Consider the following 15,890-nt stretch of genomic DNA (forward strand, 5'->3'; position numbering starts at 1 on the left):
CCAAACTGCAGGCAACTACTGATCTGTCTTCTGTCTTCACAGATTTGCCACTTCGGATCATTTCACATAAATGGAATTACATAATGCAAATACTGCAGTCTTTAGTGTCTGCTAGTGTTCACTTAACATAGTGTTCGTTACACATGTTAAGACAATCTATTCAGTTATGGTGTCAGTCCATCTTATTGCTGACTGGCATTCCATTTTAAGTATGTACCACATTTTGTTTATTCATTCACCAGTTGATGGGAATTTGGATTGTCTCCAGGTTTTGAGTATTAGGAACAATGCTGCTACGCGCATCTGTGTACAAGTCTTTTCGTGGATATATGTTTTTATTTATCTTGGATAGATATCTAGATGTGGAAGTTTTGGGTTGTATAGTAAATTTATATTTAACTTTCTAAGAAACTGCCAAACTGTTTTCCAAAGTGATTGCACCATTTTATATTCCCACAAGCAATATATGAGGGTTCCAGTTTCTTTATATCCTCACCAGCACTAAATATTGTTTACCTTTTGATAATAGTCATTCCAGTTGGCAAAAATGTCAACACAGTATAGGGGTTAAAATCATAGACGCTAGGCCAAATTGTCTGAGTTTAGATAACAGCTCTGCCACTTACCATTGTGTACCTTAACATTCTTGTCTACAGAATGGGGACAATACTAATACCCATCTCAGAGGACTATTAGAGGTGTAAATGAATTAATGTAATTATTAGCTTAAAAAGTGTCTGGCATAAAGTATCTTACAAAACTATAGTAAATTCTATATAAGCGTTAGCCAATATAACTGTTTTTTTATTATTATTTATAAAATTATAATGTACTTATAGCCTGGTTATGATTATAGTTAGGCTTTGGGAAGCTGTTTATGTTCTTTTAATTATCAGTTCTTATATTATACTGGTCTAAGACAGATGTCACAATGTCCAGGAACTAGAATGCCAGGTGCTATGAAAATCAAACTACAGATCTTACACATAATTAGAATGTTTAAGACTCCAAATGGCCAGATTGACCCACCAGTCAACTTCAGTCAAAAATGGGACTTCAACTGACTAACTTAAGCAGTGGTTTCATTTATTTATAAACTGTACCTATCCATGGGAAAAAAATAGAAACCGGTAGAGATAAGTTGTTTTCTTTCATAAAGTTGCACTCAGTTCTAAACTACTTGACCATAAGGACCTTCTTCCTCCCATTTCCTTATCTCATCTATTTGTTTCTTTGTCTGCTTTCTCTTTTTCTTGACTCTTTGGATGATCATTGGTGCTTCTGACTAAGGAATGAATGAGAAAAGAGCCAAACAATGACATTCCCCTTCTCAAATCACTACAATGCCCATTTTAGATGCTTTCCTAGAGAGGCACAAGTCCCATTTGCTTGTCAGATATATTTCCGATTAATAACTTTAGATGTTTTGCATGCTAGTCAGTTTTTAAAGTTCCATTACTGAAAGCACCTCAGAGCACTTCTCTTACGTTTCCAGCTATAAGCAGGGAGCACTTCTCCATGCTTAGGTCACTGCTGTCCTAATTTCTCCAAGTTCCAGGAAGTCTTGGGCTACCCATTTAGTTCCCTAACAGCAAGCCATTTTTATCTGAGACCACTCAACTTCTTAGCCTTCTGTGTCTCATTCTGGGAGTGACTGATCTAGGTTGCAGTATGGTAAAAATATTATAAAACTGAATGCTATTTCACTTACCTGTGTTACTATCTATAGTCATAAGCAAAGATAGTAAGCACAATACGAAAATATTTAACTCTGTATTGATAAGGTTTCCATTTCTGAAATTCTGTGCTTTTTAAAAAATAACATGGGCATATTCTATTTAGTTTTAAAAAGATGTAGGGTCAATGGATAAAGGATATATGGAAGTAGGTTTTCCAAATTATGAGGCAGAATTTGCTTATAATTTTATAAGGTAATAATTTATCTGTCACTATGAATATACAAGCAGGGGCTTGATAACCAGATGTGTAGAAGAAATTAGTATCCTGGATGAAATGCCAAAGGGCCGCACCACAGGGTGTGGGAGCAGGCTTTCTCAGGATGATAAAACCCAGAGGATGGGGGAGTTAATTCTCTAGAAAGATGAACTTTCACCAATGAGAGAGAGAGAAGCCAAAGGGAATGGCAGATAAATTTTCTCTCTGTTTTCCCTGTGATGAATTGTCTCAAGGCACTATTTTCTATCTAGTCTATCTGGAGACGTTCCGTGTGGCCAATTGACTGCCTGCATCTCTTGGCAGCTTATGAAGCAGTAGCCAACTCCATGATGCATTCACTTGTATTCAAATACCATCTTTGTCTCATTGCTATTTTCTTTTACTCTAGCTACCCTAGATTTTACCTTCAAACAAAACATCAGCACTTGACCCTTTCCTCAGGCCCTGTTTTCAATCAACCTGAGCTAAGATACACGCTAGTCAAAAGCTAGAATAGAGGGCTATAAGTTTTGTTTTAAAATTCTTTGTCAATGCATAAAAATACTAGTGAGGGGATGATGAGGATGATGATGACCATCATTAAAATCTAACGTCTGTGGGGTACTTTCCTGCAGGTATGGTTTGAAGTGCTTTACATGTGATAACATTTAATCCTCACAACCAGCCTACGAAGTAGGTATCATTATTATCCCCACTTTACAGATAACAAAACTGAAGTATAAAAAGTTCACACATCGAAGGAAGCCAATGTCACACAGCTAATGAGCAGTACAGCTAGGATCTCACCCCAAGCACTGTGATGCATTTTCATTGTATTGAATCATTCAACAGTAAGGTGCAGTCTTCTGAGGCTTCTTGTGTGTAGTTGGCAGTTCTGATGTTGGTAGCACTGCCTGAGCATCAGACTTTGGACAAGGCCATTTGGGTCTTTGCCACATGGTTTATGATTATAATATGGTCTCTAAAGAACTGAGGTCCACTTTTTTTCAAGAATACGTGGTTGTTGGGGCATCGGACTCTCTACCTCCCAGGCTACAGTCTGTCAGTTCAAAAGGAAGCATTGCAAAATACACACTTAGTTGAACCAGTCTCTTATATTTTTCCCTTGTTGCAGAGGTTTATGAAAGGTCTGCTTAATTTTATGCTTCCTTCAAGGCATTTGTAGTTTCACCTTGAATCATTTTACCCACTATCATACAGCACATATTCCACGCATCCTGTACACAAACAGACACGCCCATGCTTAGGCTCATTATACTCCATTACATGACTATTTGGGGCTACACTTACAAAGGTTCCCACTTTGTAAGATACTTATGACTGAAAGTGACCTATACTTTCCTTTTGCCCTTCTGTTGCTTTATTCAAAACAATGACTACAGAATCTCTTTCAACAAAAGGTCATTTGTGTCAACGGACAGAACACAGAGGATCAGATCACCTGCGGTAATTGCAAATTAATGCTCTCCTGGTAATGCATTAACTACACGCTATTGATCTACAATTGAATCATAGAGGCTACTGAGAAGTGATTTTACTTTCCTATTTTTTTTGTACTTTTATTGCTTTTTCCATAATGCATTTTTCTTTCAACTGGAATTTTCTCTAATTGTCTCCATTTTTAATTTCCCACAGTGAGATGACTTCTAACTTGTAATTAGAATCTGTAAAAATTCACGTCTCTGTCTCAAAAGCCTTTTAGAAATCGACTGAACTGTAACTTTGATGCTATAAAACACATACATGATGCACAGATAAATATTTCTAGTGAGCCGAGCTCTTGAATGATTTTTTTACTGAGATAAAACAGAAATCCATTTGGTCCTCTATCTAAAATTACAATTTGTTGAATAGTCTGCAATAGAACATTCAAAAATTTCCTCTAAAAGCATTTTACTTGGAGAACATTGATGATATGATTTGCTTTCCTAGAGCAAACTTTTAACATATAAGTAAACAGTTTATTTCAGAGATGATCTTTTTTTTAAGAGTGTAAGTGTGAGAAGAAGATTCAAAAATCCAGTAAATATTTATGGACATCTGTGCAGAATACTTCTGACAAAATCCAGATTTCCTTATGTTTGTGTCAAACTCTTAATTGATAATAATCCTTTCATCTGGGGGAATTGATCATAAGCTTATATTTGAATGCTGAACTTGACTGTGCTCCTAGACTAGACAGAAGTCATGTGGCCTAAACCTGGTTTCTTAATTGTGATTTAGGAGTCGCTTGAACTGGAGAGAGATTCTGACAGCAATTTCCTTTACAACTTCTCCTGTACATTAAACTTATCGTTGATTTTCTAAACTTGTAAATGGGAGACACAGCTGTGATTTCTAATAAAAGTCTTTAAAAAGTATCGTTAGGCCTGTATGATCTTTTATATTTTACTGTAATTTCTTTCATAATCATGATTTGCATCAAGAATCACAATTAGTACTGCAAACATAAATGTGCACCCAAATTGTTTGCTTATTCTTTATTCCTCAGTAAATCATTATCATCTGTACCAAGAAAACCTTTAATAAATGTCAATTGCATGACTAGAATTATATAATCCTGGTATTCTTTCTTCTAGGAGTTTATAATTAGAGACAGATACAATCAGAGTTGATATTCATTTTAGAACCAACCTTAGAGCCGGACCAGGTGCTGAGGCCTCCCTCATGTGCCAGGCATTGCTGGAAGGCAGGAGGGTGGCAGGACCAGGGTGGCTGAAGCAGGAGGGAGATACCTCAGGGACTGGGACTCTGAATTGTGATAGTCCCTTTAACATATTAAACATCATTTCTCCCTGACAACAATCCAATGAGATAGGTACAATAACTTCCATTTCACAGATGAATCCAATCAAGGTTTACAGAGGTTAAATAATTAGTCCAAATTTATCCAGCTGTTAAATGTTGAGGGCCAGGAGTTGGGCAAAGGATTTGTGGAACTTCAAAGCTCCTTCTCTTGACTACCATACTATCCATGGCAATAGAACTATCTGCATACATAACAGTGTCACATAAATACTGTGAAGAATCTTCTAGAATCAACTGAGGTTTCTGAAAAATGCTAGGGACCAACAACAGGGTTTCTTAAATGAATGCATTAAGAACAAGGAACTTGAGAACATTGGTTTTCAAAATAAACAAAACAAAAGCCATGTATTAGGCAGTGATATAGAGCCCTAAGGCAGAACTATTCAGCTTCAATTTTACCTCACTAAGTAGAGATACCATTAGCCTTTATAAAGCAGTTCTCAGAGCTCAGTTATATCCTTGGCTTAGAGCTCTAGGCATTCTGTAGTGCAGCTACCGTCTAACGATGTTTTCCACCCTCCTCCTTTTTTCTACTCTACCTCAGCCTTAGACACATCCTAGATCAAGATCAGAAAGTGAATAAATAAAATCTTCACATTTTCTAATCTTTGAAGATGGTTAGAAATAAGACCTTTTTAAATCTGCTCCATAAGATGAGCTAGGAAAAAAATCAGCAGTATCTCAATACAAAAACAAAAAAAAAGAAAAACCAGAGTAAAATCATAATGCGCCACAACTAAAATGATGACTGGATCTTTGCAAAAGAAGGTGACTTCAGAGAGCCCAGTTTGTTGTGAATACATTGTAAGGGTGATGACCAAACATGACACACACGTTTATAGGTATCAGGAGGATAAAAGATTCTAAGGTTTGGCTTGTTACGATTGCAAAGACATAATGCTCCTCCAAAACATAAAGATGCATTAAAAAAATCAAAGCAACCAGTCTTAAAATAGCCTGGAAAAATATCTAAATCTGTTTTGTACCCATTAGAATAAGGATAATAATCATAAGGCCGAGAGAGAAGTCATTTAAAAAGAAGAGTGGCCATAACCCAGGAATATCATTATCATAATAACCTAATAATTCAGTGTCATTTCAAAAACATAATTAAGAAAAGTGATAAAGAATTGGGACAGCATACACAAAGCAAAATAGTGGGGTAAAAAATTGAATGTCATGATTGGAAACTCTTAGGGAGGTAGGCACTTATGAGGAACCAACTGTGAAATGTCTTTTTGTGGTCTGTATTTTCATTTTTTCTTCCAAGAGAAATACTTGAATGGCACAAACAATCTATTTTGATCTGAACCCTTGGGGAAAAATTCAAATATATTAAGCACATGATAGAACTGAATGATTCAGGGAAGAGATTTGTGTTAGTCTGATTTTTAGGTGAATATTTAATAATGTCTTTCTTTGCACAGACAGTTGATGATGACGTTCTACCATGAACAGTACATGCGCTTAGAGATGTTTCTTCTAGAAGTGATGGGTTCGTGTTGATAAAGGCACATTTTTGGGGCCATGATCTTTGGGAAAAGTCAAAAAATACTTTCAAGCCAGCTAACCGAGGGTGAGGGAGGCTGGCGGTAGCCCTAGAAGAGAGGAGCATTGAAATTGTGGAGGGTAAAAACCATTAGTTAAAAAGTGGACAAGATGCTCTAGAAATACAAAGTAGAACGGGCCCCCTGAGCATTTGTTTGCTCCTGCATCTGAGGAGAGAGAGAAGGAATGTGGTGTCAGCCTGTGAAAATGTAAAGACCTTGTCACTTTTCCATGGCTTCCCACTGAGCATAGAATAGCATCTCAAATCTTCATCATGGCCCAGAGTACCCACAAGGTCCACCAGTGCTTATGACTGCCTGTTCATCTCCTATCATCCTCACCTGTGCTGTGTCTTGCCAGTCCTGAAACAGGATAAGACTTCTCTCACTCATGTGCCCTACAGCCTTTGTGTCTATGCTCTTGCTCTTCTTTCTGCCAGGGGGACACTTTTCTCCCAGACCTCTGCATGGCTGACTTTTTTTTAACTCATTCAAGTCTGGGCTTAATTATCTTATCACTCCTTTGAGGGAGCATCTAGCAGGAAAGGTTCCTGAGAGCATTCTCAGTTGTCTGAGAATATTTTATATCCTTGGGGCTAGAATCATGCCCGGCACATAGTGTGCACCAACCATGTGATGGATGAAGATGTTATCTGATGAGAGGTCACTGAGGACATCATTTCCCTTTTTCTAGAAATCATAGTTCAAATGCAACTAAGATCATATCAACTTTTTTGGGGGAAGCTATATCAATATGCTACTATTGTTGACCCCATTGTCAATTAAATTCCTGTATGGCTTTCCACAAAAATCTTCTCTTTGCCATGGTTCCCTCCATTTTAAATGTATAATTAAGTTTTTGCACCCAAGGATGGGACTTGACTTTTATCAACAATCAGCTTTATCTTCTTATATTGTATCAATCATGAATGTATCTCTTGCTTTTCCTGAAGCTACCTTGTCACTTACTCTGCCTCCATATTTCACATACTTAAAAACTTGATCAGCTGGATTTCTATGTTTCCCCCAGAAAGAATGCAGAAGCCCCAGGGTAGCCAGTCTTCTGGAAATCTCAGAATTTCCTTTAGTCAGCACATGGAAACATTTTTCAGAATTCAAAGTAATTTTGGAAACTAAAGAAGTCAGAGATAAACTATTTAATAAAGAGCAAGCAGCTCACCTGTAAATTTATAAGATTAGGGTAAACAAACTACATACAGGTGCAGTTCAAGAATTGAGAATGAGTCATCATTTAATAAGTCAAGGGCGGAACAAGCATTCACGTTTGTTATGATGAACTTCTCTTTCAGTTTCCTAGCACATTTCTTGAGCACAGTGACAAGGATGGTTACTTGGAATAGCAACCAGGAAGCATGGTTTCTAGTTCTACTGGGTAGCCAACTGATGAAATAAACTCACGGAAATTACAAATTTGCAAATCTGTAAAATGTGGTTAAAAATGCTTACTGATACACCCATAGCTTTGTAAGAGCCAAAACTGGAAAAGGCTTTTTGAAAAACAGAAGGTAATATTCATCAAATCTTTACAATATATTTGCTATGGCCTGAAGTTCTCTGAATCTCTATGCAGTCTGAATTCTGAACCCTAACTTGTACAAAAAGTCCGTAAAATATTGAGGTGGATTTTTAAATAAATATACAATTATATACACCCAAATGAGTGTGGCTTTTTCAAAATAATCACATGGGCGGATGTTGGCACTGCTCAGAATAATTTTGTAACACCTCTTTTTGAACTGTTTATTAAAGTCAGTTTATGAACTGACAGAAAAAGAGACACCCGACTTTGTATATCTCATTCACTTCAACAACCACCTTTGTTCACTCAATTTGGCTCTCTTTAGCTTTGTTTACAGGAAATCAAATCCATTCTCAAAGTATGAAGAGTGCTTATTGATGGTATTCAAAATATATTACCTCCCAAAGTAACTATTTCTAACAGTTTTGGATGGACAAGTTATGAGATAGTTATTTAAAAACCAGTTGTGTACAATCACAACTCATTTCAGGTGGTACTGATAAACTGCAAAGTTTCAGAGAAAAGCAACAAAGAAAATACAGTGTTTAGAAAATAACACGTGAAATAAGACTATCTAAACAACTGGGATTTTTTTTAACCTGAAGAATAAAAGGATAAATAGTAGTTTAAAACTTTGGTCAACCAGAGGAAGACTTTGATGAAATGAAATTATTAGTTATCCATATCCCTGCATACCGTGCAAAAAGGGACAGAAAACATAAAGGATCTGATCAGACTGGAGAAAAAATTTAGCCAAGGGAGTTTATACAAATTCAGAAATTTCATAGTTATATCTGCAAACAGCTTAGCTCACTCATGGTTATTTTCTAATGTAAAATAGCCATCGTGTGATACTGTTACTTTTTTCTTATAGTAAAACTGTCTTTCAAAAAGATTAGATTTAATTTCAATTAATTTCCTTTGAATCTAGATGTTAATCTTTCTATCAAGTGGAGAGCATGTAATCATTCGAAGGCCTAGCAGGTTTCCATTTAATTTCCTCTATTTGCTTATAAACAACATTGTTGCACTGGAATCAAGATGCTTTTCAAAAATTAAAACCTCTTCCATTAAAGTAACCTCCCATTAAAGTAATTTAAAATAATGTAATAATTGACACAGTAATTAGAATTTCATTGAATGGATACTAAGAGCATATTTTTTCTTATATATTATTCTAAGATTATAGAGTTTCTATTTTTTTAAATACCCACTTGCAAGTCGTTCTTAAAATTGTAAATGAAACTCTCATTAAAGCTAGGAAACAAGAAACTGCATAGTGGAAAGAAAAATATGTCTATTTTAACAAGCTATGTGAAACAGTTCCAACGCCATTTAAAATAACTTTACCATTCTTCCTTCCTATATTACAGCCTGACTTGAAAGTGAATGATGATGGGAGAAAAAATAAGAAATCACTGAATAAATATTTTCCACCTACCCAATGAAAATTTAGAATATAGTAAGGAAAAGTTTTATCACCTAAAGACCCCCATCAATATAGTTGAGGCACTGATGTCTTTCTGTGCATTATGACCAAGAGAAGATGTCACTAAGGCATCTGTACCTATGTGGAAACAGTGTCATCACACTGCTTCAATTGCTTCTTTTTATCTAGTTTTAATAAAACAATACATTTTCTGATCGCATTAAAAAATTCCACTTAGCTTGAACTAGCTTCATTGGAGCAGCTTTGATTGTTGCTAAACATTGATTCAGTTATCTGAGCCCAGTGAGTGTCTGTCACGTGACTATGACTCTTCACAGCAAATGCCCTCTATGTTCTTTCTTTCTGCGGTATTCCAGGATTTTCTATTATCTTCAGTAACAAACCCCCACAAAAGAAATGAAATAAAAAAACCCACCCATACAATCTCAATGAAGGCGCAGGTCATAATTGTACATGAATGAACTGATGGTTTCCTAAAATTTTTGATGTCCTGAATCAAAGTCCTCAAGAGATTGAATTGTAATGGCAATATCATGAAATTAAATTACGGAAACCCATAGTCATTCAGTGAAAAAAAGGTGGTATAGTACTTACGTTCTTTATCTATATACAATAGAGGAGAGTGAATATTTAGTGATGAAACCTATCACTAAAAGTAACTGACTCGGTCTCGGTTTTGGTTACAATAGAAATCCCTAGATAGTTTTTTATTAACAGCTATTGTAGACTAGTACTTAAGTCAGAGGAAGGGGATATAAGACTCAGTAGGAAGGCTAGATCTGGGACCAAGAAACTAAAATTAAGGGGAAAAAAAAAGCCAGTGTTAATTTATTAAAGTCTTCTCTTTAAATTGTTTTAAAAGGGAATTATTCAAGTTATTTACCTACTATCCTCTTCATGAATAATAACTAACAGCCTAAGCAAACTTATTTTCTTCCTAGTAGCCCCTCAAAAGATTTAAGACCTTAAGAGTTTATGGAGAGTTTAAGAATAGAATTTAACAAGGAAGTATTTATAAATTTCAGTATCTGAAATTTATCATTAATTTTCATCTGTCCTTTTTATAGCTCTAACTTGCATATTCTAACAAATGAGAGCCTATCAAGTAAGATGAAAAATCAGATTTCAAAGATACTAGAATCAGTTAAATAAATTAGAAGTCAGTTGAGTTGACTGACAAAGTCATAAGAGCAGCTATCCAAGAACCAGACCTAGAATCTTTTTTTTTTTAAAGATTTTACTTTTCCTTTTTCTCCCAAAGCCCTCCAGTACATAGTTGTGTACTTTTAGTTGTGGGTCCTTCTAGATGTGGCATGTGGGATGCTGCCTCAGCATGGCCTGACAAGCAGTGTCATGTCCGTGCCCAGGATTCGAACTGGTGAAACACTGGGTCGCCGAAGCAGAGCGCCCCAACTTAACCACTTGGCCATGGGGCTGGCCCAGGCATAATCGGTTTTGAACCTTACTTCTAGACTAAAGTGTTGCATCTGGAGTGAACAGTCATTTTCACTCCAGAGTTGTACTAGGTAAATGATCTGGAATACCCAAATTACTCTCTAGTAATTAGTTTTCACATTCAACATTCACTAAAGCATTTTTAAGGTGGAGTTATTGGATGTTTTATCACTTAAATGTTAACATCCTTGTCAAAGCAAGCTATACAATAAGATCATAGAAATAAACAGCATCACTGAGAAATGATACATTTCTAGAAATGGTAAGAAGACTTCAAAAGCAAAAAATTGCCCATTAAAATGCAACATGAAACCTGAAAAGGCATTTCTGTTTATAAACTGCAATGTGATCTACAATATTTTGTGATTTTTATATTTCAGTTAAACTCTAAATTAGCAAAAATTTAAGCAAGTGATATTACAATCTAAGTGTCTCTTTCAATAAAAATTTCCCTGATTCACCATCTGCAATTTTTTATACAAATGTTACCTTTTCAATGAGGCCTCTTTTTTTTTTTAAATGTACTTATCATCTTAGATACCAGATAATAAACTTATGTTTTATATTTATTATATGTTATATCTCTCCCCTCATAGGAATATAAGCTTGTGAGGTAATGGACTTTTGCCTGTTCTTATTCACAGAAGAATTCCAAACTCCTTGAATAATGCTAGGCATGCAGTGGGTTCTCAATAAATATTTATTGAATGACTGATTCTCTGCAATGCATATTGATTAACAAGGAAGGCATGTTCTATCACACTTATCCAACTTAGAAAAAAAAGTCTAGCTTTCCACTTTTGAAATGTCAGTACTTTTTCTAAAGTCAATAGAAGGTCATAGTTATTGAATTCATTTAAAACTGAATTTGAAATTACTTTGAGTATAAATCCTTATTCCAGTAGTGAACTCACTTATCTACATAGTCTATATATGTGTATCAAGAAAACCAGAATCAAAATATTTATTTTTGTCACTATTTCTGTACCCATTACTTCTCTTTCTATACTTCAGTCTATCAGCACCATCACCCTGATACTGAAATACATTTTATTTGTCTAACCATGTCTTGTGAAAAATGCATTTTATCAGGACATAATTCACTTCTGAGTAGAAATAATTAGAAAGGTAGATTTGATAGTTTCCACCTGTAGATATTTAAGTGGATGAGCTCTTCAAGAGAAATATCCTAGAACCAGAGAAGAGGATTGACCTGGGCAATAAGAGCCAGTGAACAAATGGCATCAGAGAAGTGGGAGGGTGATAATGGAAGGGCTTAGGGCCTTGAGGTGTATAAAAAAGATCTGACCTAATTGTTAGAGGGAATTTTATGGGAATTTTTTTTAAAAAAGATAAATAAAAATGGATGCTGACTAGCACCCAAGGCCCAGCTGACATTAAACATTGTGAATTTGGAGTAAGTCCAACTGGCAGAGTTACCTGAATTTCTCTAATAATATTCAGGAGACTGGAAGTGTAGAAAATGAAAGGTTAGATTAACCCAGGACTAGGGTGTGGGACGGTGAAATTCAGTTACAGTGGAAGATGGAAATATTACACATTCTCCACCCCACTCAAATGCCAAGCCAAAATTCTAAATTCAAGGGTTTTCCCACTCACAGTTGTCCTAAATATATCTTAATACTGATTTTAGTTCATACTTTAGCTAAAATTGCTTTAAAAATATTTTCTGGTTGAATAAAAATCTGAATCAAGCTAATGGTAGAATTGATACATAATCTGTAATTTTCTACCAGTAAAAGGCTATGCCTGGAACTTTAAATTTTTAACAAAATCATTTGGGAGCCAATATTTTACATAGCTGGAAAGTCTCTGGGCCATTCCTAGCCAGAGCTGAAGCAGTAGTCCTTTGGCAGCCACATTTTATATCACGTTAACCCTTTCATCCTCCCTTTACAAGCTGGTTAAAAAAAAAAAAAACCACAACTCAAGAACATTCATTTAACAAATTCATTCAACAAAGATTTAGTGTGTTTCTGCTCAACAGAAAGCAGTTAATACATCCAGCGATCAGTGTTTTATGATGGGGCCTGGCAGGAAAAGACAAATTGAACCAAACAGTCTTCCTCTTTTGAAAATCTGAGCCAAGAGACATTAAGCTAGTGAGGCATTTCATTTAGAAGTTGGAGCTGAAAAACTACCATGTGGAGTGGGCCTAAGAGTCACGGCATAGGCAGAAGTTCAGAGGAGGCAGAAACAAAGAGTCAGCTATGGAGAGAGAAAGACTGGACAGAACTACAGATTCCTTGGAGGAAGAAATCACATGGCCCACAAAAGAGAGCTGGAGAAGGTCTCTCCCCAGAACTGCCCCACTGGTTCCTGAAGTTCCAGTTTCCATTTCCATTCACGTATAGCATACAACTGGCTTCAGCTTCTTCAGTAGTTTGAGTGATTCTCTGCTTTTTGATACAAGATGAGCCTAAGTACAAACTGTATTTTGAGTGATTATTTCACCATATATTTTTATGAGACACATACTACTCTACATATATTTACATACTACAATCCATACACTGAGTACACATCTGTACTCAGAACAAATCACGTTGATTTACTTTTCTATGTTTTGAAATTTCTTCTCTTCTTTGAATCCTTACTCTAAGGAATTAGCTGTAGCCTGAATATGTAAACCTTGAGTAGGCAGGGAAGACCCGACATCACTAATATTCCCACCTAAGAGGTTCTGGGAGGGGGACAGGCATTGTGACCAATTTGAAGAGCATTGGCTTTACAGTTGGGAAAACCTTAGTTCTGAGTTCTGCCTCTAGCACTACTTATGTAACTTTGGCTACACAACTTTCATCCTTCAAATCTCAGTTGATGTTAATCAAAGTAGTATAAAACTATGTCCCTCTTGGGTGTATGTGGGAATACTGTATGTAGCAGCAGCTAGAACCAGCATACGATACACAATCAACCATCGTCACCCCCTGTATGACTTGTCCAAGAACACAGATTTGAAAACGAGCAGGCATCTTTTCAGGGACTCACTTAAAACCCACTTGTATCCTCTAGTCCACGTATTTCTCTGTGTTTACGAAAATAAATTCAGGTGATATTCAAGCCTAGACATCCACTATATCTTCCAGAGTCTTCTTGAAGATACTGCTCCATGTTCTTCTTCCCTTCCTGATGTCCTAAGGTACCTTCTTTTATCATTTCCTTTCTTTTTAAGGAACTTCCTTTAGCCATTCTTTTAGTTATGGTCTCCTGGCAATAAATTCTCTTAGTTTTTCTTAGGCTAAGAATGTCTTGATTTGCCTTTTATTCCTGAAGGATTTAGAACTCTGGGTTGATAGTTCTTTTCTTTCAGCAGTTAAAAAATGTCCCACTTCCTGGACTTCATGGTTTCTGAGGAAAAATTTGTTTTCATTAGAATCATTTGTTCCCTGTAGGCGAGATGATGTTTCTTCCTTGCTTTCAAGGTCCTTTTCTTTGGTCTTTAAAAATTTTCAAAAGTTCGACTCAGACGTGTTGTAGTATGGGATCAATCATATTTAGGGTTCATTCAGCTTCTTGAATCTGTAGGATTATGTCTTTTGAAAAAGTTGAGAAGTTTTCAGATATTACTTCTTTTTCTTCCTCTCCTTCTCTGACCTCTCCTCTGGCACTCTGAAGACATGAATGGTAGATCTTTGGTAATAATCCTACAGTTCCCTGAGGCTCTGGTTCATTTTTTTTTTTTCAGTCTTTTTTCTCTCTGTTGTTTAGGTTGGTTAATTTCTATTGCTCTACCTTCCAGTTCACTGATTCTTTCTTCTGTTCTCTCAATTCTGCTGTTGAGACACAACTGAGTTTTGCATTTTAGTTATTGTAATTTTCAGTCCTGAAATTTTCATTTGGTTCTTTTTTATATCCTCTGTTTATTTGCTGAGACTTTCTGTTTTTCATTTGTTTTAAACAAGTCTATAATTGCTTGTTGAAGCAATTTTATGATGGCTATTTTAAAATCTTTTTCAAATAATTCTAACATCTCTGTAATCTTGGTGTGGGCATATATTAATTGTCTTTTTACCATTCAGCTTGAGGTCTTCCTGAGTCTTGGTATGATGAATGATTTTCAGTTGAAACCATGACATTTTGGGTATAATGCTAAGATACTTGTGAACTTATTTAAACCTTCTGTTTTAGTTGGCTTTCTTTGACACTATCCTGGCAGAGGAAGGAGAGGATGCTGCCTCATTATTGCTTAGGTTCCCCACTTGGCCTCCTTTGACACCTGAGGGGCATAGCTCCTGGCTATTGCTGGGAGAGGAAGGGAGTTCTGGCTCCTTACCAGGACTCCACTAACACCTTCCTGGTTAGGAGGGGTAGAAGTGCCTTGTTACTGCTCCCACTTGGCCTTCACCAACACTATGGGGTCACCATGGTGGTGGTGGAAGGAGAGCGGTCTTGTTACCGCTGAGTGGTGAGGAAAGTCCTGATTTTTCACTAGACCCCCTCTGGAGTTACCCCAGTGGGGAAGAGAAGGGCCACCTCATTACTTTCAGGTAGGGGTAGAAATCCAGGCTTCCCACAGCAGGGAGATTATTATTGCCCAAGGGGGTGCTGGGCTGCCTTGTTACCGCCTCGTGAGGGTAGGAATCTAAGACCTCACTTGTCCTTTGTTTGTGTGGACGGGTGCAGGGCCACAGTTTTTATCTGTGGTGTTTGGCTAGAGTAGAGTAGTTATTGTCTAGAAGTTTCCTGTCTTGCTAGGCTGCACTTTTCCTGGTTCTTTGGATAGAAAGAGCAGACTTTTTTGTCTGAACTTGTTGTTTCTGGTTTCTTTGGATCCAGTTCTGGGATATATGAGGCAAAAAGAAAACCCAGGAAATACCACCATCTTGTTGCTTGGGTCCTGAGGGCCCTAGCCAGATCCTTCTCTCCACTTTTCAGAGCCTCTTTACGTTAGTTTTACATATAAAGATTTTTCATCAAACTTACTCAGAAGCATAGGGATAAGCACATCTACTCCAGCTTCCTGGAAGCAGAAATCTGCCTCCATTAGCATTTAGATACATGTTATTTCCACCTTAGATTTCATAAAAGGATGTTAACTCTGATTATCAAATTGACAACACAGGATATTTGCACTCCACTTCCTTGCCAGAGAATATAAGTGATGCTAGCC

General features: G+C 36.5%; 1 protein-coding gene across 1 annotated transcript in view; it reads right to left on the reverse strand.

Annotated features, from left to right (window-relative positions):
• Positions 1–15,890, reverse strand: part of DPYD (dihydropyrimidine dehydrogenase) — a 764,091-nt gene that overhangs the window by 126,658 nt on the left and 621,543 nt on the right. The gene's annotated exons all lie outside the window — the stretch shown is intronic.

The sequence above is a fragment of the Equus quagga genome, chromosome 18 (assembly GCF_021613505.1).
Source record: "Equus quagga isolate Etosha38 chromosome 18, UCLA_HA_Equagga_1.0, whole genome shotgun sequence".
In the NCBI taxonomy this organism is placed as follows: Eukaryota; Metazoa; Chordata; class Mammalia; order Perissodactyla; family Equidae; genus Equus; species Equus quagga.